The sequence below is a fragment of the Pan paniscus genome, chromosome 2 (assembly GCF_029289425.2).
Source record: "Pan paniscus chromosome 2, NHGRI_mPanPan1-v2.0_pri, whole genome shotgun sequence".
Classification (NCBI taxonomy): Eukaryota; Metazoa; Chordata; class Mammalia; order Primates; family Hominidae; genus Pan; species Pan paniscus.
Window position 1 is genome coordinate 176629408 of NC_085926.1, and position 26197 is coordinate 176655604.

A 26197-nucleotide genomic window follows, 5' to 3' on the forward strand; every position below is an offset into this window, starting at 1 on the left:
CATCCACAAAGTGGAGATATTAATAAAATAGTCCTCATAAAGTTGTTGAAAGATTCACTGACATAAATCATATAAACACTTAGTATGATACCTCTCAGGTAATAAGTCAAACACTGATTGTATTAGTCCATTTTCATGCTGCTGATAAAGACATACCCAAGACTGGGCAATTTACAAAAGAAAGAGGTTTAATTGGACTTACAGTTCCACGTGGCTGGGGAAGCCTCACAATCATGGCAGAAGGCAAGGAGGAGCAAGTCACATCTTACATGGATGGCAGCAGACAAAGAGAGAGAACTCGTATAGGGGAACTCCCCCTTATAATAACCATCAGATCTTGTGAGACTTATTTACTATAATTGAGAACAGCATGGGAAAGACCAGCCCCCATGATTCAATTACCTCCCACTCGGTCCCTCCCACAACACGTGGGAATTCAAGATGAAATTTGGGTGCAGACACAGCCAAACCTTATCATTCCACCCTTGGCCCCTCCCAAATCTCATGTCCTCACATTTCAAACCAATCATGCCTTCCCAACAGTCCCCCAAAGTCTTAACTCATTTCAGTATTAACTAAAAGGTCTACAGTCCAAAGTCTCATCTGAGAAAAGGCAATTCCCTTAGGCTTATGAGCCTGTAAAATCAAAAGCAGGTTCGTTACTTCCTAGATACAATGGGGGTACAGGCATTGGGTAAATACAGCCATCCCAAATGGGAGAAATTGGCCAAAACAAAGGGGCTACAGGTCCCATGCAAGTCTGAAATCCAGCAGGGCAATCAAATCTTAAAGTTCCAAAATAATCTCCTTTGACTCCATGTCTCACATCCAGGTCACACTGATGCAAGAGGTAGGTTCCCATGATCTTGGACAGCTCTGCCTCTGTGGCTTTGCAGGGTACAGCCTCCCTCCCAGCTGCTTTCATGGACTGGTATTGAGTATCTGTGACTTTTCCAGGTGCACAGTGCAAGCTACCAGTGAGTCTACCATTCTGGGGTCTGGAGGATGGTGACCCTTTTCTCACAGCTCCACTAGGTGGTGCCCCGGTAGGGACTCTGTGTGGTGGCTCCAACCCAACATTTCCCTTCTGCATTGCCCTAGCAGAGCTTCTCCATGAAAGCCCCACTCCTGCAGCAAACTTCTGCCTGGACACCCAGGTGTTTCCATACATCTTCTGAAATCTAGGTGGAGGTTCCCAAACCCCAATTCTTGACTTCTGTATACTGGCAGTCTCAATACCAAGTGGCAGCTGCAAAGGCTTGAGGCTTGCACCCTCTGAAGCCATGGCCCATGTTCTACATTGACCCGTTTCAGCCATGGCTGGAGCAGCTGGGACACAGGGCACCAAGTTCCTAGGCTGCACACAGCAGGGGCCCAGCCCACTAAACCATATTTTCCTCCTAGGTCTCTGTGCCTGTGACAAAAGGGGCTGCTGTGAAGACCTTAGACATGCCCTGGAGACATTTTCCTCATTGTCTCGGGGACTAACTTTCGGCTCCTTGTTACTTATGCAAATTTCTGCAGCCGGCTTGAATTTCTTCTCAGAAAATGAGATTTTCTTTTCTATCACATTGTCAGGCTGCAAATTTTCCAAACTTCTATGCTCTGCTCCCTTTAAAAAACTGAATGCCTTTAACAGCACCCAAGTCACCTCTTGAATGCTTTGCTGGTTAGAAACTTCTTCCACCAGATAACCTAAATCATCTCCCTCAAGTTCAAAGTTCCACAGATCTCTAGGGCAGGGGCAAAATGCCACCAGTCTCTTTGCTAAAGCATGAAAAGAGTCACCTTTGCTCCAGTTCCCAACAAGTTCCTCATCTCCATCTGAGACCACCTCAGCCTGGACCTTATTGTTCATATCACTATCAGCATTTTTGTCAAAGCCATTCAACAAGTCTCTAGGAAGTTCTAAACTTTCCCACATTTTCCTCTCTTCTTCTGAATCCTCCAAACTGTTCCAACCTCTGCCTGTTACCCAGTTCCAAAGTTGCTTCCACATTTTCAGGTATCTTTTCTGCAGCACCCCATTCTACTGGTACCAATTTACTGTATTAGTCTATTTTCATGCTGCTGATGAAGACATACCTGAGACTACACAATTTACAAAAGAAAGAGGTTTAATGGACTTACAGTTCCACATGGCTGGGGAAGCCTCACAAACATGCAGAAGGCAAAGAGGGGCAAGTCACGTCTTACATGGATGGCACCAGGCAAAGAGAGAGCACTTGTGCAGGGGAACTCCTCTTTATAAAACCATCAGATTTCATGAGACTTACTGCCATGAGAACAGCATGGGAAAGACATGCACCCATGACTCAATTACCTCCCACTGGGTCCCTCCCACAACATGTGGGAATTCAAGATGAGATTTGGGTGGGGACACAGCCAAACCATATCACTGATGTAGAATTAGCAAAATGCCAGCCACTGTTCTACACGTTTATCATGTATTAATTAAAATCCTCACAACAATCTTATAATGAAAATTATCTCCATTTTACTATTTATTTACTATTATCTTCATTTTACTGACAAGAAACCAGAACCTTAGAGATGTTAAGTAAATTGCTGAAGATCACACAGCTAATAAGAATCTACATCCATTTCACTCCAAAACCTATGGTCTCAATGACTATGCTAATGTAATAACTGACTTAGTCTTGTCTTTGAGTCTATAAATCTTTTCTCAACCTCACTGTTACTTGATTGAAATGATCCTAACTTCGGCTCACCAAGACTTCTCTTGGTCCTGATTCTACCTCATGTTTCACTCTGTTTCCTATTTCAAATCCAGTGCATCTTTTTATGATAAACCTCCTCAAAGTTAGCTAGTTCACCTTATGACAGGTGTTCACCCTGAACCAGTTTTCTGTTGCTGTAGGCAGGAAAGTTACTTGGTTGAAATAGCACCAAATAGAGGAGTCTGTTTGCATGGCAGCAATATGATTGACATTTCTAATGTACCCATTCTGCAGATTCAGCAGTGAAGGTTTTTAAAAGTCTGATGACTAACCCAACTTCATTCCATTAATTGTCACCAAAGATAGGACTTCAATTTGGAACTTTTTACTCTGAGGCCAGTGAACGTTCCATATTTCCTCTGGATATTTCTCTCTATGTTTCTAGAGGCCAAATTCTGCCTTGTTTAGAACCATCACTCAAAGTGACTATAGCCAAAATTATATTCAACAATAGCAAGTTAAAGAAATTGAGAAATATTCCATATCCTGGAGTTTAGTCTACTGTAAAATAAGTGTTTTGTTCACCCAAATATAATAAATTTGTTCTAATAAATATTTTCTCTTTCCCCTTATTGATTCCTGTATCAAGATTTCCTGCTTATGTCCTAAGAGGGGAGAAACTTTTCATAGCTCTGCCAACTCACAGATCTATAGATCTTATCAGCTCACATAGTCAGATGTCATTGGAGTGTTGGAGAAAAGACTCCCAGAATCTCCCAGAATAATCTGTAAAAATTCAAAGTTTAGAAAAGAACATTAATGGCTTATGAATGGGAATTAGGCAACATGAGATACAATCCTTTTTCCCACCCCTAAGTAGAGAGTTTGTATAAAAACTAATTCTCTATAACAAGATGAGATTTTAGTATGTACCTTTTCTTACAGTCCTGCAGGAAATATTCTGAACTTTATGCTTTTAACAATTTTGGATTAATGTCCACAAATAGAAGCTAGCTATTGAAAATTGAGAACCCAGCTATTGAAAATTGAGAAAATTGGTACCCCCAGATACCTTAGAACACAAACTATTTCTTAACTATCCTGAGACTTTGTGTCTTGGTGACACTATGTCCACTATGTTGAAATATTGACTGAGACATGTTCTCTGCTAAGGGAAGCAAGACAGGTGCTCATATTTAAGAAACTCAATAAATTTATCTCCTGTTGACAAGTAATTGTGACCATAACAAAACAAAGATTCCAGTTTAGCAAATCAATGGCTTGTAATCTCAAGGAGAGCAAAAGGAACTTTATTAATGACTTTCTTAATGGTTGAATGCTGTTTATCAAGTGACCCAGAGGCAGTGTGGTTTAGTGGTTTCAACAGCATGGTCCCGAGAGTCTGACAAACCTCAGTTCAAATCCTTCTTTTGTCTTCACTTAGTTTTTCTTCCTGAGATTTAGTTTCTTCATCTTTAACAATGAGGATATTAATATGTTTCACACAGTTGTCATGAAGAATGCATATATTAGAATGCCTGCAGAGAAAAAGAAAATAAATAAATGTTATTGCTTTCCTCTCTTTTCTCATGAGAGACGTTTTGTAAAACAAATTTCTACTACAACAGTAAAATTTGGCATCCATGATAATCTTATCTCATTTCAACTGGTAACACCTAGCACAAAGCTATAAGCCCCTAGAGATCTTAGAGAAGTTATACAATAATAATTCTAGTCCAACTTATTCAAAAGCTGGTTACACCTTTCCTTTCAACCTTTCCACTTCATCAGTAAAGTAAAGGAGGATGTTTCTGGATACCTATATCATAGTTGAGAGAGAAAATTTAATCTAGATACTGTTCTGTGCCATCTGCTCATTTCGTATCCAGCACAGCTCTGTGGAGGGCAAGGAAGCTCAAGTCTTTGAAGATATGATGCTGGCACTCACCAAGAATTTTTATAATTCGCATCTAGGAAATGCTTAAAGCAATACACTTGGATAATTAACTAACTTGGCATTGCTCAAAGTTCTGAGTGTGGAGAATTAATTAAAGGCAGCATTTCAAGTGTTAGCAAGGGGTAAATGGGGTGAAATTGTGACAGCTGAATTGAACAGATTGGAAAATAGATGTATGAATACAGAGGTAGCTGAGAAGTGTTTCTAACCTCTGGGAAAGCTGATTTAATTTACCACTCAGTATTTTCTTCTGCTCTTAATTTGGTTATGAGACCCAGAGTAACTATGTAAGATTGAAGACAGAGGCTCTTTCCCATGGGCATGGACATGAAAATCACAGTAGAACTACAGGAGAGCTTCCTTTAAGTAAGTATGTTGTGTGCCTTTAAGACACTAAATTTGTAGAGAGAGACACATCCATTAACCACTTTTAGAGCTCAGATGTGGGAACTCTTTCCTTATTGCTGAGGAAGTCACTTGGAAAAGAAGTCCAATGGGAATTAAAATAATCCACTTACTCTGCCAGTAAGATACCATGATCTTATTAGTCAATAACTTTGGCAAAAAAAAAATTAGAAAATAGGGCATGGTGATGTAGGTGTTTTGGGAAGGAAAAGAAAAGGAAGTAAAGTTTTGACTTTGACTTTTTTTCCCACAAATGAATCTAAAGTAGCTAATTATGAAGTCATTTCATGATATTATTTTACTCTGCGACAGCCTTCTACAAAAAAAACAAAAACAAAAACAAAACAAAAAAACACTGCTCAGTCAATTCAGCTTTAAACAGTCTTCATTGATAAGGGCAATAGAAAGGCCAGTCAGCCATTCTACTCTGAAGGCAGAATCCAACAGATCTGATTCCAGAGCCCGGTACATGGAGTTTCCTAGATAACTCTATCTGCCCTTGCCGTCGTCTAATCTAACCTAGGTAGAAAGAGTCACTTTGTCTCCTTTAGACTCACCTTGTCATTCAGCACACACTGCCCAGAGCATCCAGACAGACTTTTGCACCCGCATGGGCACAGAGTCAGTTTTCCCAACAAAAGTCCTGATTTGGCACTGCTTTTCAGACAGTAGGAGCTTATGGGGTACCCAGTTGGCAGAGCCTCATTAGGTAATAAGAGGGAAAACTTTTCACCCTGGCAGTCCTAAAGAGATGAATAATAATTCCCTGTGTTACTTCCTCATCAACTCCAGCAGGCAAATTAACTTCCTGCTTCATGTAATGCTCATGTTCTTTTAAATTCTGCCTGAGTACACCATAGCACTTTCTTCTCAATGGATCGACTTGTTATTTAAGGGAGGAGTAGATTAATCTACCCCCAGATATTAAAAAACATTCTGAGATATGCTGCCTAGAAACCCAGGATAGTTTTGCACGACTAATATAGACAACTCACATAACTAAATAGTTTGCATTTTTTTTGCCTACCAGGAGCATGGAAGCCATTCACTTATTCCCCATTTATTAAGTCAACAAATACTTATTTATTGATGTTATATTTCAGGCATTATACTCTGCAAGACTGAGGCTTTCTTTTAGGTCCCAAGAAGACCAGAGTAAAGGTATACAAAGAAATAGTTCAGAGACAAATAGATAATAATAATCTTTTAAATCCTTCAAAATTAAAAGCAATTACAGCCAGGCACAGTAGTTCATGCCTGTAATCTCAGCACTTTGAGAGGCCAAGGCAGGTGGATCACAACATCAGGAGTTTGAGATCAGCCTGGCCAACATAGTGAAACCCCATCTGTACTAAAAATACAAAAAATTAGCTGGGCATTGTAGCAGGCACCTGTAATCCCAGCTACTTAGGAGGCAGGAGAATCGCTTGAACCTGGGAGGCAGAGATTGCAGTGAGCCGAGATCATGCCATTGCACTCCAGCCCGAGCAACAGTGCGAGACTCCGTCTCAAAAAAAAAAAAAAAAAGCAGTTACAAGACACTACTGAGTAGATTATTTTAGAGCAAATGGAAACATGCTGGCAGTTCACAAAGGTACAATAGGGAAGAGGGAAATGTTTATTTGGAGAGTGTGCTAGAATTAAACTGCACACGTGTTTTATTATGGGAGACAATCAATCCCTGAGACTGGATGGCTCATGTCAAGACTCAGCAACATAAAGTGTTGTGCCAACTTCAAACATAAAGCAACCAATCAATGGCTACCTTTTTTTGAGATCCTAATATATCCAGTGCTTTGCAGATGTTACTTCTCTTAGCCCTCACGGCAATCATTGAAAGAAGAAATTAGAATAACTTCCTTTTGGCCACCTGCCCAAGGAAGTTAACTGGTAGAAGCAAATTTAAAGTTAACACCCCAAATACAGAAGCAAACTCATGTTGCAAATGGTCACTGCCTGCCAAAGCCAACAGTATATGTGGGGAGATGAGCCCTACATATTTAAAAAGCTAAAAATATATGACAACTATGCTAGTTGTTATATAGCTACAAAGTTGAATTGTTTTTTAAAGTTCGAGGAGCTTCCAATCTATTATATAAAAGGTATATTACTGATCTCATAATATAAAACAAATAAGTGTCCGAAGAGAACTATAAACATAGAATTGTTGGGAATAGCAATGAATTTTAGCTCGGGATAATCAGAAAATGACATTGAGCTGCACCTTTAAGAAAATCAAACTTTTTAACAGGTGGAATTTTTGACAAGAAGGTAGGGCATTTGTCCTGGGAACATGGGAGCATATGACCCATTTTTGGAATGGTGAACAGCAGTCTGGTGTGGTTATAGTATATACAATTAATAAGGAAGTATAATGGGAAATGGTGTCCAAGGAGCAGGTTGGGACCACATTGTGGAGTGAGTTTATGGTCTATCTTGGAGGTAAATGGAAGCCATTAATGACTTTTAAGAACAAGAGATAATACCAGATGTGCATAAATACATAAATGTAAATTAGAGAATGGAAAACTGCAGGAAAAACTGGAGAAAATACAGATCATACCCTGAGAGGCCAGTTAGAAACCTATTACTGTGGTGTAATCAAAAATACTGAAGTTAATGGTAGTCAGAGTAGAAGAGAGGGAATATCTTTCAAAAACACTTAATGGGCAGGATTTAGCCACCAACTGAAGGAGAGTAGAAATTAAAGATGACACGATATTGTCTAGCTTAAGTACTAAAAAGGATATATTTGAGAGTAAAGATAAAGTCAGTGAATAATCAGTCTGTATAAGAGACAAACTTAATGCATAGTCTTTGGGGGAAGCAAAAAACTAACACTGTGGGTTGGGGCTAGTAATCAGAATTCACCCAGAATTAGCCGAAATACTATGGGCCCAAGCATTAGGATAATAAAGCAAAGACTTCTTTTTTTCTACCTTTCTTTCTGCTGAACTTGCATTTTATACTAGGTTTGCTCAACTCTCTGATCAGGTGCTTGCTCTCTGCATGTTATTGAGCTCCAACATCAGAAGTAAAATGATGAGATTTCCTTCCTCTGAAAATGTTACAGGATGTCAATGGCAGTCATGTAGTGATAGTTATGTCTGTAGTAACCGTAGTAATGACTTAACCTTGTAAAGCACTTTAAACCTTTTAAACACTCTAACACTCATTCATTCAACAAATATTTCTGGACCTCATTTACCACGGGAGGTAGCCACGATGATCACAAGTGTATGTTCTGGAGTCAGGCTGCTTGGGATTGAGTTCTGGCTCTGCCAAACACTGACTGTGTGACCTTGAGCAGTTCTTAACTCCTCTGTGCCATTTTCTGATCTTGTCTATAAGGTAGTAATAACAATCGTATTGGAAAAATGACTGAATGAGTTAATTCATGTAAAGCATTTACAAAAATGCCTGGGACTCTTAAGTGTTCAGTATGCTGTCATTACTTTCTATGAGACATTCTGGTGAATGCTTTAAAATGGCCAAGGGAGTTATCAAAAAAAAGAGTTTCTCTTATGAAGGAGCACAAAGTTATTGGGAGAAAATTAGATGGAATATAGAAAATTCCTAATATATTTTAATTGATAACTAAAAAGTATATATATTTATGGCATACAATGTGATGTGTTGATATATGTATGCACTGTGGAAAAGCAAAATCAAGCTAATTAACAAATTCATTACCTCACATATTTATTTCTTTTGTGGTGAAAACAGTTAAAATCTACTTTCATAGCAATTTTCAAGAATACAATACATTGTTATTAACTATAATCACCATGTCGTAGGATGAATCTCTTGAACTTATTCCTCCTATCTAACTGAAATTCTGTATACTTTGACAAACATTTCTCCATTCTCTTGTCCCATCAGACTCTCATAACCACCATTCTACTCTCTGCTTCTATAAATTCAATGTTTTTAGATTTCACATATAAGTGAGATTATGCAGTATTTATCTTTCTGTGCCTGGTTCATTTCACTTAACATAATGTCCTCCACATTTATTCATATTGTCACAAATAACAGGATGCCCCCTTTTCATGGCTGAATAATATTCCATTGTATATATATATATATATATATATATATATATATACACACACACACATACATATATATATATATATCACATTTTCTTTATTCATTCGTCTACTGATGGACACAGATCAATTCCAGTCTTAGCTAGTGTAGTAATGCTTCAATGAACACAAGAGACAGATATCTCTTTGACATACTAATTTCATTTTAGTTCATATTATCTTTAAACCAAACCTTCAAGAACTTGGTTATTTATCTTTGTACCTGATCTCACTACTCCGCCCCCAACTACAACTGAAGTACTTAGAATAGTAGCCAGAATAAAGTTGGCACATCTAATAAATGTTTGCTAATCTATTTATTATGTGTCCAAAGAAAGATGCTATTAAAATGCCAATAGAATTCAAAAGGAAAGACTCTGTTCAGTTGGAGGAATCAGAGGTGCCCTTTGAATGACCACAGAGGAGGCAGCATTTGTGGTGCACTTGGATGAATCATTGAGATTTGATGTTATGTCATGCGCCCCCACAACAGGGGAGGTAGGTAGATCACATTCTCTAATCTGACATTTATAGATGATACTTTGCTGTAACAAAGCATGAAGGCGAAGTGACTTGCTCAAGGTCACACTACTGTAGCAACATCAGTGGGATAGGAACTGAGTGCTCCCAGCTTCTAGACCAGTTCCATCTGGTTGGGATGGCATAGACCCTGCAGCTTTACAGACAGCTTGTTTAGCACATTTGGCCCTCATTCTGGGTTATGGGTTATGAACAGACTAAAGTTCCTCTCCCCCAGCCTCTAAGTGCCATTGTGCACTCCATGTTTGGGCATCAATCTGCCTTGCAGCCGTCATTGGCAATGAAATTAAAGCTCAGTGCAGAGCAGATGGACCATTTCCCCATTCTGGCAGGCACACATTAGGCTCCCCTACCGCATCTAGGAGTTGCTAACACCAGCAGCAAAGGAAGGGAAGCACGACCAACAGCTATGAGAGTGCCGCTTCCACGGCAGGCAGTGTCAGCAACTCCTCCATCTGGGGCAGCAGCAACAAGGAGACATGCCTGTGCACAGCAGGAGCACTCAAAAAACGCCCCATGAATGAACCTGGCATTTTGAATATAAAAAGGCTTCAAGATAGCCAATATGAGAAAAATCATAGTGAGAACTTCCTCACACTTACTGTACAGTTTCATATTATGTTTATTTTCAATTACACACCACACTGGGGGTGGGAAGCACCACTGTCTTTTCAGGTTTGACCCTTTAAGAGTTGTGATCTGTTTCAATTTTTGTTTAAAGCTTAATGTAGAGTAGGAAAATGTATTTTACTATCTTTCCTTTGGTTGAGGTCATTTTAAGAACAAAAATACTTTTAACCTCTGTGGGACCATAGCCACCCTTTTGTATCAAGCAGGTAAAACAAAATGTCAATGTTATTGCTATGGTATTTTTGGTTTTGCCCAAATTATTTCAAATATTAACTTGGAGCAGGCAATGAGATTATGTGGATGGCAAATTTTTGACATTTCCTAGGTTATGCAAAGGACATTCTCTGGGTTATTATTCCTTCACTTTTTTTCAAAAAAACTTTCGGCTATTGGAAATTTGACAAATTTAATTTCTTGGCATGGCTGTATCAACTACAATACAACCGTTTTCTGAGTTGCACTCAAACACTGTTCTCAAAACCAGCAGAACTTTTCAAAATTAGCCTCATGCCTAAAATATTATATTTCAAGTCACCCAAGGCAGAAATACAGAAAGAAATTATGCCAGATATAGAATGAGAAACACAACAATGGAATGAGGAAGAATTTCAGACAATACTCAGTTGAGGTCAGGGTTCAGGCACTGCTGAGGAGGATATAAATTATTACAAACTTTCTTGCTGAAAATTTGCTATATTCATAAAATGAAATAAATGTCATGCAGCCATTAAAAATCATGTGACAAATCAGTTCAACTGGAAAGATGATCATAATGAAATGTTAAAATAGAAAAAAAGCAAATTATAAAATTGTGAAAAGCATGATCCCATTTTAATAAAATATACATATTAAAGGGTATATATAGATTTTCCACGTGTGTGTGTATATATATGTGGGTGTGGGTGTGTGTGTGTGTATGCATGTGTGTGTGTTTGTGTGAATAGAGAAAAGTATGCATATGGGCAGTCAATTCTCATTATTTGCATTATTTATGTTACGTAAAGTTGAATTAGCCACTATTCCTATGGGAAATAAAGAATTAGGTTTCTGTGAGCCTCTGGTCACAATGTTTCTGTCAATCAATCAGAACAAAACCTTGTTTTATGTGTGTTTTATGTGTGTTTCTGTTTGAAATATGACTTCATATATATTTTCACAAATAATTATATGCATTATTTCTTTATAATAACACATAGTCAAGAAGAGTTTAAATTTTTCCTGAACCTGGGTAAAATGAATATAAATTTCTCTGACTTTCAGCCTCAGAACAATGTTGTCCATTATGCCTATTTTTATCAGGCATCATCTCATGAATCCCAAATTCAGCCATTTCTCCTTTCCATAGCTTTGTCAGGCACTATTGATGCTACTTTAGCACTTTCCAGAGCAACCTCACCTACAGGCACATATCAGCCAATTTCCTCTTTCTTTCTCTGGATGTACCCTATTGTGGATTGCTTAGCATTGGGCTTAGAGTTAACAGCACTAAAACTCATGCCTGAATGAAGCTTATCTAACACATGCATTTTTTCCATAATGCACATCACAGCTTTCTTGAGCTTAAAAACACTGGACAGCACTTCAGCAGTACTCTTGGGAGCGATTTTAAACAGAAAAATTGCCAAGAAAAAGTACAAAAATGGGAAGAAGTGGCACTAAAGTGACAATGAAAAAAAACTCTTGGAAATATATATATATGTATATTTCAGAGCCTTTCCTCATTACACCCATCCTTGCTTACCTCTCTTACATTTCCACCCCACCTTTGTTTCTTCTTTCTCCTTAAGTTTATTTCCTTCTTGTAAAAGAAAATTTAGCTAAGATTGATAGGTTCAAGAAGTAAAACCAAAAAAAAAAAAAACAGTTACGATCAAAAATTACCAGTGAAAATTGTGGTACACACACACACACATATATATATACACGTGTGTGTGTATATATATATCCAAGAGGATATATATATATATATACACAAGAGGATATATATATATATATATACACAAGAGGATACATATATATATATACACAAGAGGATATATATATATACACACAAGAGGATATATATATATACACAAGAGGATATATATACATATACAAGAGGATATATATATATACACACACACAAGAGGATATATATATATATATCCAAGAGGATATATATATATATATCCAAGAGGATATATATCCAAGAGGGGATATATATATATATCCAAGAGGGGATATATATATATATATATATATCCAAGAGGGGATATATATATATATATATATATCCAAGAGGGGATATATATATATATATATATATCCAAGAGGGGATATATATATATATATATATATCCAAGAGGGGATATATATATATATATATATATATATATCCAAGAGGGGATATATATATATATATATATATATATATCCAAGAGGGGATATATATACACACACACACACAAGAGGTGATATATATATAAAAATACATATATATATATATCTCCAAGAGGAGATATATATATATGTATCTCCAAGAGGAGATACATATATATATATATCTCCAAGAGGAGATATATATATATATATATCTCCAAGAGGAGATATATATATATATATATCTCCAAGAGGAGATATATATATATATCTCCAAGAGGAGATATATATATATATCTCCAAGAGGAGATATATATATATATCTCCAAGAGGAGATATATATATATATATCCAAGAGGAGATATATATATATATATCCAAGAGATATATATATATATATATGTATCCAAGAGATATATATATATATATGTATCCAAGAGAAGAGAGATATATATATATATCTCCAAGAGGAGAGAGAGATATATATATATCTCCAAGAGGAGAGAGAGATATATATATATCTCCAAGAGGATATATATATATATATCTCTCTCTCTCCAAGAGGATATATATATATATATATATATATCTCCAAGAGGATATATATATCTCTCTCTCCAAGAGGATATATATATCTCTCTCTCCAAGAGGATATATATATATATATATATATCTCCAAGAGGATATATATATATATATATATATCTCCAAGAGGATATATATATATATATCTCTCTCTCTCCAAGAGGATATATATATATATATCTCTCTCTCTCCAAGAGGATATATATATATATATCTCCAAGAGGATATATATATATATATCTCCAAGAGGATATATATATATATATCTCTCTCCAAGACGATATATATATATATATATCCAAGAGGATATATATATATATATATCCAAGAGGATATATATATCTCTCTCCAAGAGGGATATATATATAGATATATCTATATATCTATATATATCCAAGAGGATATATCTATATATATCCAAGAGGATATATCTATATATATCCAAGAGGATATATCTATATATATCCAAGAGGATATATCTATATATATCCAAGAGGATATATCTATATATATCCAAGAGGATATATCTATATATATCCAAGAGGATATATATAGATAGATAGATATCTCCTTCGTTACATATATATATCCATATCCAAGATATATATATTATATATATATATGTATCTCCAAGACGTTCGTGTGTGTGTGTGTGTGTGTGTGTATACCACAATTTTCACTGGTAACTTTTTATCATAACTCTTCCTTCTTTGGTTTCACTTCTCTTTGTACCTATCAATCTTAGCTAAATTTTCTTTTACAAGAAGGAAATAAATTAAAGGAAAAAGAAGAAACAAAGATGCAGTCGAAGTGTAAGGGAGATAAGCAAGGATGGGTGTAGTGAGGAAAGGCTTTGAAATTGTCCCAAACAGCAGATTTAATAACAAATACAGTCTCTAAAGAAAATGTTTATAATCAGTTTCTTCCTTAGAGACAAGTAACAAATAGAAAAAATACATGTAAGTGTTGGCCATTGAAGGAAAGAATGATTATAGAAGATATTTAGGGTTTACTTTTTTACTGCTTATATCATTTTCTGATCAAAATTTTATCTAATAACTTGATTTACTAATAACAATATGCACCACTTGCAATTCTGGGCTCTAGGGCCTCGGCATTAAGAAATTGGATAAGGTCTTTAATCCCTTGAATTTCATAAAAATGGGAAGGTGTGAGACCTTCAAAGTGGCACATCTTTAATTACTCACATACTTAAGTTGAGGTGTGGGCAGTTTCTCTGAGTCTGCACTAACTCCGAGTCTGAATGAACTTTAACTTCATTTAAAGAAAATCTCCATGTTTAGACAAAGAGGCTAGAAATGAATCATAGTGAGTGACATGCTCTGATTCTCATTCCTCGTCTCTATGATGTCAGTGTTTCAAGGCAGTTTCCTGTGGTGCCAGAGCAATAGTAGCATTGTGCATTCTTCTCAGGTCATCACATGGAACGAGCAATAGAAATCCAATATTATTTTCTAAAGCACAGAAGAAATAAAATTATATTTCTTCTATGCAACATCATTTCCCCATAAATCTTTCTTAACAGATATTATTTATCTGAGTCAACACTTCCTTACAGTCTATCCACATCCTATTAGTCCTAGTTTAGAGTTGGCAAAACAAAAGATAGATTTTCATGTGGGAAGAACTGTTGAATGGCAAATGTAGCCAAGATGGCTTGCCATTTTGCCTTTTCGTGCCCAATATAGATCAACTGTGCCACTGATCAGCTAAAGCAAATCCTCCCATCCATAAAGAGTAGAAAGTGTTATACCACAGTAAAAGAGTCCTTTATGTTCATGCACTACTCAACAAGCATTCTTGCCGAGAGCCTAGTAGCTGCTGGGAGCTATGCCAAGCACTGAAGAAAAGCTATAAAAAAAATATAAACAATGTCCCTAATATCACGCATTGACCATTTGGTTGAAGGAGATACACAATAAACAAACAAACACACAAAGTAATTTCAGATTGTGAGGACTATGAAGAAAAAATTTTAAGAACAGAAAGTAGGCCGGGCATGGTGGTTCATGCCTGTAACCGCAGCACTTTGGGAGGCCGAGGCGGGCGGATCACGAGGTCAGGAAATCAAGACCATCCTGGCTAACACGGTGAAACCCCGTCTCTACTAAAAATACAAAAAATTAACCAGGCGTCGTAGCGGGCGCCTGTAGTCCCAGCTACTCGGGAGGCTGAGGCAGGAGAATCACTTGAACCCGGGAGGCAGAGCTTGCAGTGAGCCGAGATCGCGCCACTGCACTCCAGCCTGGGCGACAGAGCGAGACTCCGTCTCAAAAAAAAACCAAAAACCAAGAACAGAAAGTAATCGGAAGAAAAAGGAAAAGCAGGTGGAGCTCTTAGAAAGTGTGGCCACACAAAGCATTCCTGGGGACATGCTATGGAGCTGAACACAAAAAGGTGAGAAGAATCCAGCCAACCCAAGAGTAAGGAATGGAACATTCCAGGACATGAGAACAGTATATGCAAAAGCCCTGAGAAGACGTGGCATGTCCAGTGTGGCTATATCCCAGTAAGAAAAGGAGTACAACACAACCGCGTTAGAGAAAATATGAACATGCAGGGCCTATGGGGAATTCAGATTTCAAGAGCAATGGAAAACCATTAATAGATTTAAAACAAGGGAAGCCCTGATAAAATTTCCTATTTTAAAATGCCTCTCCATCTGCTGCAGGGTGTAGAATGTAAGGGAACAGCCAAGAAAAAAATAATACCAGTAATGAGGCTATAACTGAGATCCAGATGAGAGAAAGGTTGAAAGTTGAAACTGGGGTGGCAGTAGTGGTAATGAAGAGAAATGAACTAGTTAGAGAGATATATTGGAAGTAGAAGCAACAGAGCATGGACATTTCTGGATTTAGGAAAGCATGATGAAATAGAAAAAGAATTTAAAAGTTATTATAAAATTTTAGGCTTGAGAAACTGAGTAGATTGTATGATCATTTACTGAGTTGAAAAAAAAAAAAAAAGGAATGAGTATCTGTCAGGAAAGTAATCAGAGTCCTGTTGGGATGTGTCAACTTTTGGATGTCTAGTAGATACATAAATAGTGTCAGGCAGAAGTATATGTGAGTCTAGAGTTTAGGAGACAAATCCAGAGATATAAATTTGGGAGTCTTGGAAGTCACTTAGCGATAGATGATAATTAAAGGCATGGAACTAGATGAGGTTATCTAGGAAGGAAGGATGTATAGATTTGTGGTGGAAAAGGCAAGCTATCAGTTAACAAACTGAAAACTGTGGAAGGTTTGACAAGAAAGGTGAAGATATGAATTAATTGTTTCAAAGACAGAAATCAAACTCATTAGGGAACTGTAGGTGATGGTTGAGTACCATTTGAAATGTATAGTCATTCTTTAATATGAAGCCAGTAAGTCAGGCTTTGTGATTTTCTTCAGTAAAGGTTGGCTGCTGCTGTACAGGAGCAGAAAAGATAGCTATATTCACCAAAGATTGGGGTTCAGTCAGATAAGGACAATAAAGGGAAAATGAGGCAAAGGAGTTAGGGGTGACTGCAAGGGAAGGATTATAGGAAAAGACTGTGAAATCGATTTAGATGAGGAGAAAAGCAAAGAGAGGAAGTGAGAAGTTGATGGATAATGAAAAACAGCTGGGAGATTCAGTAAGCTCAAAAAGCTATTGCATAGAGAATCTTAGAATAAATAAGCTTCAGGTGAATGCTGTTGACCACGAGTAGGATGTTTAAAATCAAGATTTCTGAGATGGTGCAGATACTAGTGATGATACAATTTAGGATATGACCATGGGAGAGAGTGGGTAGGTGGAGACAAAATTTAGATCATGTCTTTTGATACTCAGCAATTTCTTGTGAGAGAATCAAACGAAACACACCACTGTGTAGTGGTAGAACACATAATCTTTTTGGAAGTAGAAAACCATAGGTTATGTTATACTTCTGTCATTTACTGGTGGCATGCCTTGGAAAAGCCTTCAGTGTCTGTTTCATGATCTGAAAAAATGGTGCTAACAATAACTAAGTTAACATTCACAGGATTTTTGTCATTGTTAAATAGAGTGACATATATCAAACTCATTTTAAAGCAGAAAACCACTATAAAATGCAAGCCATAATCAGGATTATTTTATAGGTAAGAAACAAGGCTCAAGATAACTAAATGTTCAAGGTTAGATGATAAATGAAGGACCTAGAATTAAACCCCCATTATTTGATTCGTAGTCTGCTGCTCTTTCCACCACACCATTTACAATTTTGTCAAACATAAAATCTACATCTCATTATTAAAAACAAATAACTTCGCACATTTTGATCTTTGTGCAAATACATTTATTATAACAAGAAATGTGGTAGCACACTGAATTATAAACTGATTTTTCATGAATTGTCACCCAAAAAGCAGAAATTCTTAATACCATACCATTACAACATATTACATTCATGCACCTCTTTTTTGGTCAATGATGAACTATATAGGACATAGGACAATGGTCTCATAAGATTATAGTACTGTATTTTTACTCTATCTTTTCTATGTTTAAATATACAAATACTTACCATTGTGTTGCAATTGCCTACAGTGCTCAGTAAAGTAACAAACTTCAGATTTGTAGCCTAGGAGCAATAGGCTACACTATATAGTCTAAGTGTGTAGTAGGATATACCATCTAAGTTTGTGTAAAATACATTCTACGTTACTCACAGGACAAAATCAACACATTTCTCAGAAAATATCCATGTCATTAAGCAGTGCATGTGTGTACTTCCTTGAGTCAAAGAATGAGACTCAGCACAACTCATTATTTTGAGTACTAATGCCCAGTGCAGATCCTGTTAAGACTGGTGTGATTGCAAGAACAATCCACATTATGAACACTGGAAGTTTTTATATTTGCATTACCCAGAGTGACATGCATATATAGCAACTAAACTTTGTCCAAAAATAAAATAAAATAAAATCTCTCCTGGCCCAGAGCATTGTGTTAGCCACAGAAGAAAATGGAAGGGTATTTAAATAGCTATTTAACTCACTCAGATAAATGAACTAATACAAGTAAAGTATAATACTTTGTGTGACTCATGAAAACAAATCAATGAGAATAATAAACTACATTTAGAACAAGGAAAAATATTGCATATTTATTACTCTTCTTTGATGTCTAGAATGAATAACGTAGTATGGGAATCTTCATTAAATTACAGTGTGAACACATCCAAGCTAAATTGTACACTATTGCTCACAAATTATACTTTGCTAATCAGGTAATGGTGCTGTGTCTTCTTACAAAGTAGGCACCAAAAAGTAGTCATCGCAGCATTTGAGACTGGGCATGGACTCCTAGAGTTCACTCGTTCTTTCCCAAAGTGCATTGTTGTGGCAACTACCCCTCACACACGTGTTATCAACCACCCACTAAAAAAGATGCCTGTCACTGGCCAACTAGTATAGACCCGACTTTAAGATATGGGGTGAGTGTCTGCAAGAATACTTACTACAGCCTGGCTCATTTTCTGTTTTATAAAATAAAACCACCTCTCATTTCTTGTTGACTTTCACTTTCTACCTTTTCTTCTTTATTTTTCCAAAGGGAGCCTGAGGCCAGATTTTTAAAAAGGTGTTTACTTCAGTAAACATGATTTGGCTTGTCACCTACACAATCTGTCACTAATTCTTCTTCCACAATCCCATTCACGTTCTCAGCAAATGCCTAAGCTGGGCTTCTAGATCAGTTCTGCTAGAATTTGTGTGTGTCTGTGCACGCGCGTGTGCATGTGTTCATGTCCATGTGTGTGTGCATGTGTGCATGTCCACGTGTGTGTGCATGTCCACACATGTGTGCATTGGAGGAACAAGACTGAAACCCTGTACTTTCTGGTTTTGTACAAGACAATGCTTTTATTAATCACCTGTCTATTCCCTAGTACCTATAACTCCTTAAAAATTGCTATCCTAGACCATCTTCCTGTTCATCAAGCCCTCAATCCTACCCATCTCTATTATCATCACATTTAATTAAATGCCTTTGCTCTTACTTCTACCAGAAGATGGTGATTGTAAGATATGAACTACCTTATCTTCCCTACTCCAAATATTCCAGAGTCTACTTTCCTCTGTTCCTTTGATTTTCTTCCTTCTTAATCTAAGACCTTCTTTCTTCCCCAAGACTCCATGCCTAGAATATAACCAAATGTTTTTCTACCTCTCCACATCTCCACTCCTCTTTGACTGTCCAAGTCTCATTGAACAAAAAGACCCACCTCAAATCCCACCTCCTATAGGAAGCCTTCCCTTATGTTCCCAGAAGAAAAAGAGATATACCCCTCTTCCATATTCTTATCACAAGTTTTGTTTTTATTTTTATTTTGAGATAGGGCCTTTCTCTGTCACCCAGGCTGGAGTGTAGTGATGCCATTATAGCGCCCTATACCCTCAAATTCCCGGGCTCAAGCGATCCTCCTGCCTTGGCCTCCCAAGTAGCTAAAACTATAGGTGTATACCACTACACCTGGTTATTTTTTTATTTTTTTATGGTGATGGGGTCTCACTGTGTTGCCCAGGCTGATCTAGAAATCCTGGCCTCAAGTGATCCTCCTGCTTCAGCTTCCGAAAGCACTGGGATTCCAGGCATAAGCCACCATGCTCAGCCCACAAATATTTTTCATACATGTGATTTGGCAGTTAACCTAATTCTGCCTTGTGACAATTGCATAATTATCTTGAATTGCTGTTTTATTTTCCTATTTTGTTATTTAACTTCGTGCATATTTCTGATATGCCTTCCCAACTAGATTTTAAGTGTTTTAAAGGAAGACACGATAACAAACATCTCTTTTCACAATTTATTAAATATGCATAGAATTATTCACTTGATTTGATATGTGGACATTACTTTAGATGCAATATCAAATAAAAACATAAATGGTTTTAAAAGAGTATCATGATGTTGATATAATTTTAGAGAGTAATTAAACAACTTACATACCCTGAAACCCACAATTCTGTCTCTAGATGTTTGCCCTAAGGAAATGCTTACATGTGTATACCAGGAGCATGACCAAGGAAACAATGCATTATTGCTTGTCACAATGAAAAACTGGAAACAATCTAAGGCAATAGTTCTCAATATGTAGGTTGCCCTCCAGGGGACATTTGGAAATGTCTGGACATATTTTCTGATAGTCATAATTGATGTTACTGGCATCCAGTGAGTAGAGGCCAGAGAGGGTACTAAATATCCTACAATGCACCGAACAATCCCCCAAAACAAACAATTATCTGGTTCAAAATGTGAATAGTGCTGAGGTTGAGGGACCCTGATCTAACTGTTCATCAGCAGATAAGCAACTGTATTATATTTATTCAAAGGAATAACATTAAAGCAAATGAAACAATGTGTATCAAAATAGGTAGATCTTGAAATGCAATGTTGAGTGAAACTAGAACGTGGTGAAATAATATACACAAATGGTCTGAATGTTTGTATATTCCAGAAACACTCAAAGCCATGTTATAAATAGAACATGAACTGGAAAGGTATGAATCAAATTCATGATTTGGGGCTGCTTCAAGAATGGGAGGGAGAAGAATGGACCTAGGGAGGATAACTTGAAATAGATTTCAACTTTATGATATTACTTTACATTTAAAAAATCAACCAATATTCTCTAGAGCCCACATAAATCTGTTCCATCTTGTGGTTAGCGTTAGCAAGATGTTGTTGCAAAAAGAAATGCAAATTAAACTGCTAAAAACTAATTATGAGTGTAAAATGCTCAAAAGAATGCCAAAGGTAGAAACTCATTTTATAAGGAGATGATGCCCCAAACATCTTCTTTATTCATCTACAACCCCTGTGAGTGGGACTATTTGAGGTCAGATGCCACAGCTGTATGGCTATGACCACTGGTTCCTTTCCAGCTTCTCTCTCTCCTCACTCACATGTCTCATTCAAGGCCAACCTGACATCTACAGCCCAAGGCTGAGGGTTTTATGTAGATTTGTGGCTCTTCAGCCATGGATGAAACACTCCTTATCTACACACACACTCCCTACTGGGCCAATCTATTGGAAAGGACTTTTGTCAAGACACTTTCTTCTTTGATCTGATCACTTCCATCACCACAGGCTGCAGTGTTCGCATTTGGCTGATACCCACATTGGTTCTTGCCCAGTCTTTTTTTTTTTCCAGGAAAGATATCTTCTCCCACTACCTACTATGTGCAGACAGGAATTTAAGTGAAGATAGATTCCTCCAGAACAATTTATTCAAAGATTATTTTAGCAAATATTTTCTAGGTACTTGCTGTGCTCCTGGACATAAAATCTTGATGCCTGGGCCATCTGCTGCCCCACTGCTGTGGCAGCATCTCTTCTAAGCTCGGTTTTCCCCTGATTCCCTATGCTGCTTTAGCTAATGAGTTTCTGCCTGACGCTACTTCCTCTCCTTCTCCACTGACTTCATAAGACCGAGATCATTACACTCATCCCAGCCCATTACACTCCCCATCATACTCTCCATCTAACAAATTGCAGCGCCCTCGAGTATTTTAAAGCATCAGAGCAAGTGAAGACTATACATGATAAATATTTATATATGATAAATAAAAATTTATCATGTACTCTAAATGATAATCTCAAATCAAAGAAATGGTTTGAGAAAAATATATATATTCAGTATATTTTTGTTTTCTATAATACACACTATAGAAAGTAAAACCTGACAAAATGTTCTTGGCTGGCAGAAAACAGAATGAAAAGCACTGCAAGAGGTATGGATTTTCAAAGGTCAAGAAGTCTTACTCTCAGGACACCTGCTTTGCCATTTCACTTCCCTAAAGGAGCTCTGCCCATTTCTAGAGAGAGGCAATGTGCATTTACTTCTCAGGCAGATCTGCATTTTCGCCTCATAGATCTCACTGACCTATTTCTTATTTCCCCCCACATAAAAAATAAAAGTAATAAAAAGAGCCACATGTACATTTCACAGAGCAAATAAAAAACCAAGACATACTCATCAATTCAGTGTATCTAATTTTCACATTTTTCCTTTAGTTTCGCATGAGTGAAATCTGAAAGGAAGAATACCCCATAATGTACCAACATTGCACGGTGAAGTGATAGCAATATTAGAGAGCTGTCTAATGTCCAAAGCAAAACAAACCCAGCAAACCCAACCCAATCCCTCCTCTAAGAAACACTTACATTTACGACATCTACTGAAAGTTCACCTGCCACTTGAAGTGCAAGACACTTTGAGTTTTCTAAATGTGCCTTCTTCTATTGACTTGATCAATTTAGCTTTTCACTCATGGTGTGTATGGTCTCTGATTTAACTCGAATTCATTGGAACCATTTGATGTTTTGGCCATTATTTTCCCATTAAAGTATATATGGTGTAAATGGATTTTCAGGTTCACTGAGAGTACAAAAAGCTTTCACTGCTTAATGAAAGTGTGTTCTATCATGTCTTATGGTTAGTGCCTACATAACCAGTTCTTGCACCAGGACAGGGTAAAATGGGAAAGACCAGCAACCCTCTGCTGGGGTGGGGTAAGAGGGGGGTGTGATCCAGCTGTTGACACTCAAAGATGGTACAGTTTGTGCAAGGTGTGAGATCGAGCATAAGGTAAAAATAACAACTACGGGAGAGAGGCAAAGAATCCTACCAGTAAGGTACCCCAAAAGGTGGACACAGGATAAGAATTGCAAATCCATTAATAATATTCCAGAAAAGAAGGTAGAAATTATAAAAATACTTGATTTCGTAAAAATGTTGATTCTCCCCAAATTAATTCAAAAATTCAGAGAAATTCCAATCAAGATCCTAAGAGAATTTTTAAACTTATAAATGTGACAAACTGTTTCTAACGTTTATCTGGAAGAAAAAGTGCTGAAGAATAGCCAACAAATTTTTATGAGAAAAAATTACAGTGATGGTCTAGTGTTAGCAAATACTAGAATGTGACATAAAGCTACAGCAATCAAAACCTTCTGGATGCCAGAATATGCAAATTATATAAATAAATTAGAGTATAATTTAAAAACAGATCTATGTATTACTTACAAATGTAGTCTCTAGTAAAACTGGCTCTTAACAGAAAAAAATGTCTGTAACTCAGTCAATAATTTATACAATTTATTGTCCAAATCAGAACAGTTTGACAGTAAAAAGGAATACCAATAGGATGATAGAACAACAGCCAAATATTGAACTATCCTATGCAAATCTTGACATATGGTTACATAGTTACCTATAGGGCTGTTTCTGCATAATTTATAGCTCCTCATTTCACTCTCAGAGCCAGTTCGGGTACTAAATTCTACAGTTGCCCAAGTTATAAGGCCTGGTCTCCAGGCAGGTGTTCAAGAGCCAAGCTCCAGGCTCTGAGAGAGGCTATGCCAAGAACAAGACAGGGCCCATATTCTCAGACATGATTGGAAGATAACATCTAGGTTACAACTACAGGAATTTGACAGCAATCAAGGCAGAGATTTAGTTTCAATGACTTGAAATACAAGAGACAGGAGCTTCAGGTTACCCTGATGTTGAGCACCAAAATGCTGATCAAGAGGGATAGCCTCAGGTTTGGAGTGAACAGAAGATGAGGACCAAGTGCGGTATTGTATGAAGGCCAGGAAACAGACAGGACCTAGCGGTGTTTTCACTTTACTTTTACCTACTTCACAAGTGTCATAAATTTTTAGGGAAATTCTTGAGACAAATTGACCATTATTTTTACCAACATAAAAAAGCAAACTACCATAAAATGATTCTCAGTAAGAAAGCTTCAACAGTTAAAATAAAAAAAAAATATGTGAAAATGGTGCAGAGGGCTGCCAAGAACTCTGATAGAGTCCATACACATTTTACTATCACCGAAATTTACATAAAGCATTTATTGCTGAACACTTTACATGCACTATCTCATTTAACCACACCCACCACTCCAAGCTTTGTATTAGCTTCACGTAAGAGAAGCCGAGGCTTCCAGGAGACGTACCTCACATCCCGGCTAATTGGCAGAGTCAGAACTCAAGTCTTTTTGACTCTTAGCTTTTATGTCTTGTTGGTATCAGGATTAATTTGGGGGTAAATGAATAGAGATGCCTGGCAGCACAGGATAAGTCCAACAGATACTCTCAGGAAAAACAATTGCACAAAATCTAGTCAGTTGTGTTTTAGTTTTGAAGAAAATAAATACTCATTAAATTATAATTATCTGGTTTACCCGATAACACCAAAATCACAATACCATTCTTAGAATAATCCTTGGCTCTTCTTTTGCTCACACACTCTACAATCAAATCCTGTCAGTCCAGTCTTCAAAATAGATTCAGCATCTCCAACGCTACCCTACTGCTCCACAAGCCCATCATCTCTGTCCTGACTCTTTCTAAATACAATGTCAAAATGGGTCTCTCTGTTCCAACCCTTGCTCACTGCAAGGGCTCAACCTGTCAGCCAGAAGGACTCCATTAAAAGCGACGTTGATCATGTCCATTAGATGCTCAAAGCCCTGCAGCAGCTCTCCACTTCACTCCAGGCAAAAGACAAGTCCTGGACATTGCCTACAGGCCTTTTGTGATCTGGCTTCCTGCTGACTTTCTTTTTCTTTCTTTCTTTCTTTCTTTTTTTTTTTTTTTTTTTTTTGAGACAGGGTCTCACTCTGTCACCCAGGCGGGAGTGCAGTGGTACAATCATAGCTCACTGCAGCCTCAACCTCCTGGGCTCCAGCAACCCTCCCAACCTTGGCCTCCCAAAGCATTGGAATTACAGGCATGAGCCATGGCACCAGCCCTCTACTAACTTTCTAATGCACCTCCCCCACTTCCATGTGACTCACTTTGCTTCTTTGCTGTTCTTCAAATACAATAAGCACATTATCACCTCAGGGTCTACATTTGCCATTCGCCTGCCTTGAATGGGAAATCTACTTGCTTACCTCACCGCCAGATCCCTTACTCCCTGATCTCATGGCCAGATCCCTTATTTATTTATCTCATGGACAGATTCCTTATCTCTTTATCTCATAGCTAAATTTCTTACCTCCTTACTTCATGGAGAGATCCCTTACCTCCTTACCTCATGACCAGATCCCTTACCTCCTTACCTCATTGCTAAATTTCTTACCTACTCACTCCATAGCTAAATTCCTTACTTACTCGCCTCTAGCTAAATCCTTTACCTCCTTCAGGTCCTCATCAAAATGTTGGTTTATTAGTGAGGTCACTAATAGATTAACTAACGATCCCCTCCTCCCACGTATCTTCTTCCCCTGCATAATATTCTCCAAGGCATTATCACCAGCCAACATGATATATATACAGTCATAATTCGTTATCTTTATCTCTTTATCCCACTTGAATGTGTTAGCTTGAACCATATGACACTGCCTTTTATGTAGGTAGAAAATGGTCAAATGTCTATAATTTCATTTTGTTTAACTTAGTAGTTGATATGGTTTGGCTGTGTCCCCAACCAAATCTCATCTTGAATTGTAATTCCGATGTGTCATGGGAGGAGGCTGGAAGGACGCAACTGAATTTTGGGGGCAGGTCTTTCCCATGCTGTTCTCATGATAGTGAATAAGTCTCACAAGATCTGATGGTTTTAGAAAAACAGGGGTTTTCCTGCACAAGCTCTCTTGTCTTGTCTGCCACCATGTAAGACGTGTCTTTCACCTTCTGCCATGATTGTGAGGCTTTCCCAGCCACGTAGAACTGTAAGTCCAATAAATCTCTTACTTTTGTAAATTACCCAGTCTCAGGTATGTCTTTATCAGCAGCGTAAAAGCGGACTAATACAGTAACTTTATAATGATCTGTTTTATACACTGCTAAATTTCCTAATGCAGATAACACTGCCTTGCATATAATAGGTGTTCAATAAATAATTGTTTAAAAATGACTTGTTTGGCACAAGTTTTAAATAACTGAAACATGTATAAGTAGGTA

At 37.3% G+C, this 26197-nt stretch overlaps 1 protein-coding gene and 1 long non-coding RNA gene across 3 annotated transcripts in view; one reads left to right on the forward strand and one right to left on the reverse strand.

Annotated features, from left to right (window-relative positions):
- The window catches only part of KCNMB2 (potassium calcium-activated channel subfamily M regulatory beta subunit 2), a 302803-nt gene that overhangs the window by 208827 nt on the left and 67779 nt on the right, over positions 1–26197 (forward strand). The window lies entirely within an intron of this gene.
- LOC134729914 (uncharacterized) overlaps positions 3971–26197 on the reverse strand; it is a 48919-nt gene continuing 26692 nt past the window's right edge. Inside the window, exon 2 of the long non-coding RNA XR_010111475.1 lies at positions 3971–4219. This is a non-coding gene — a long non-coding RNA (uncharacterized LOC134729914). The remainder of the gene's footprint in view (positions 4220–26197) is intronic.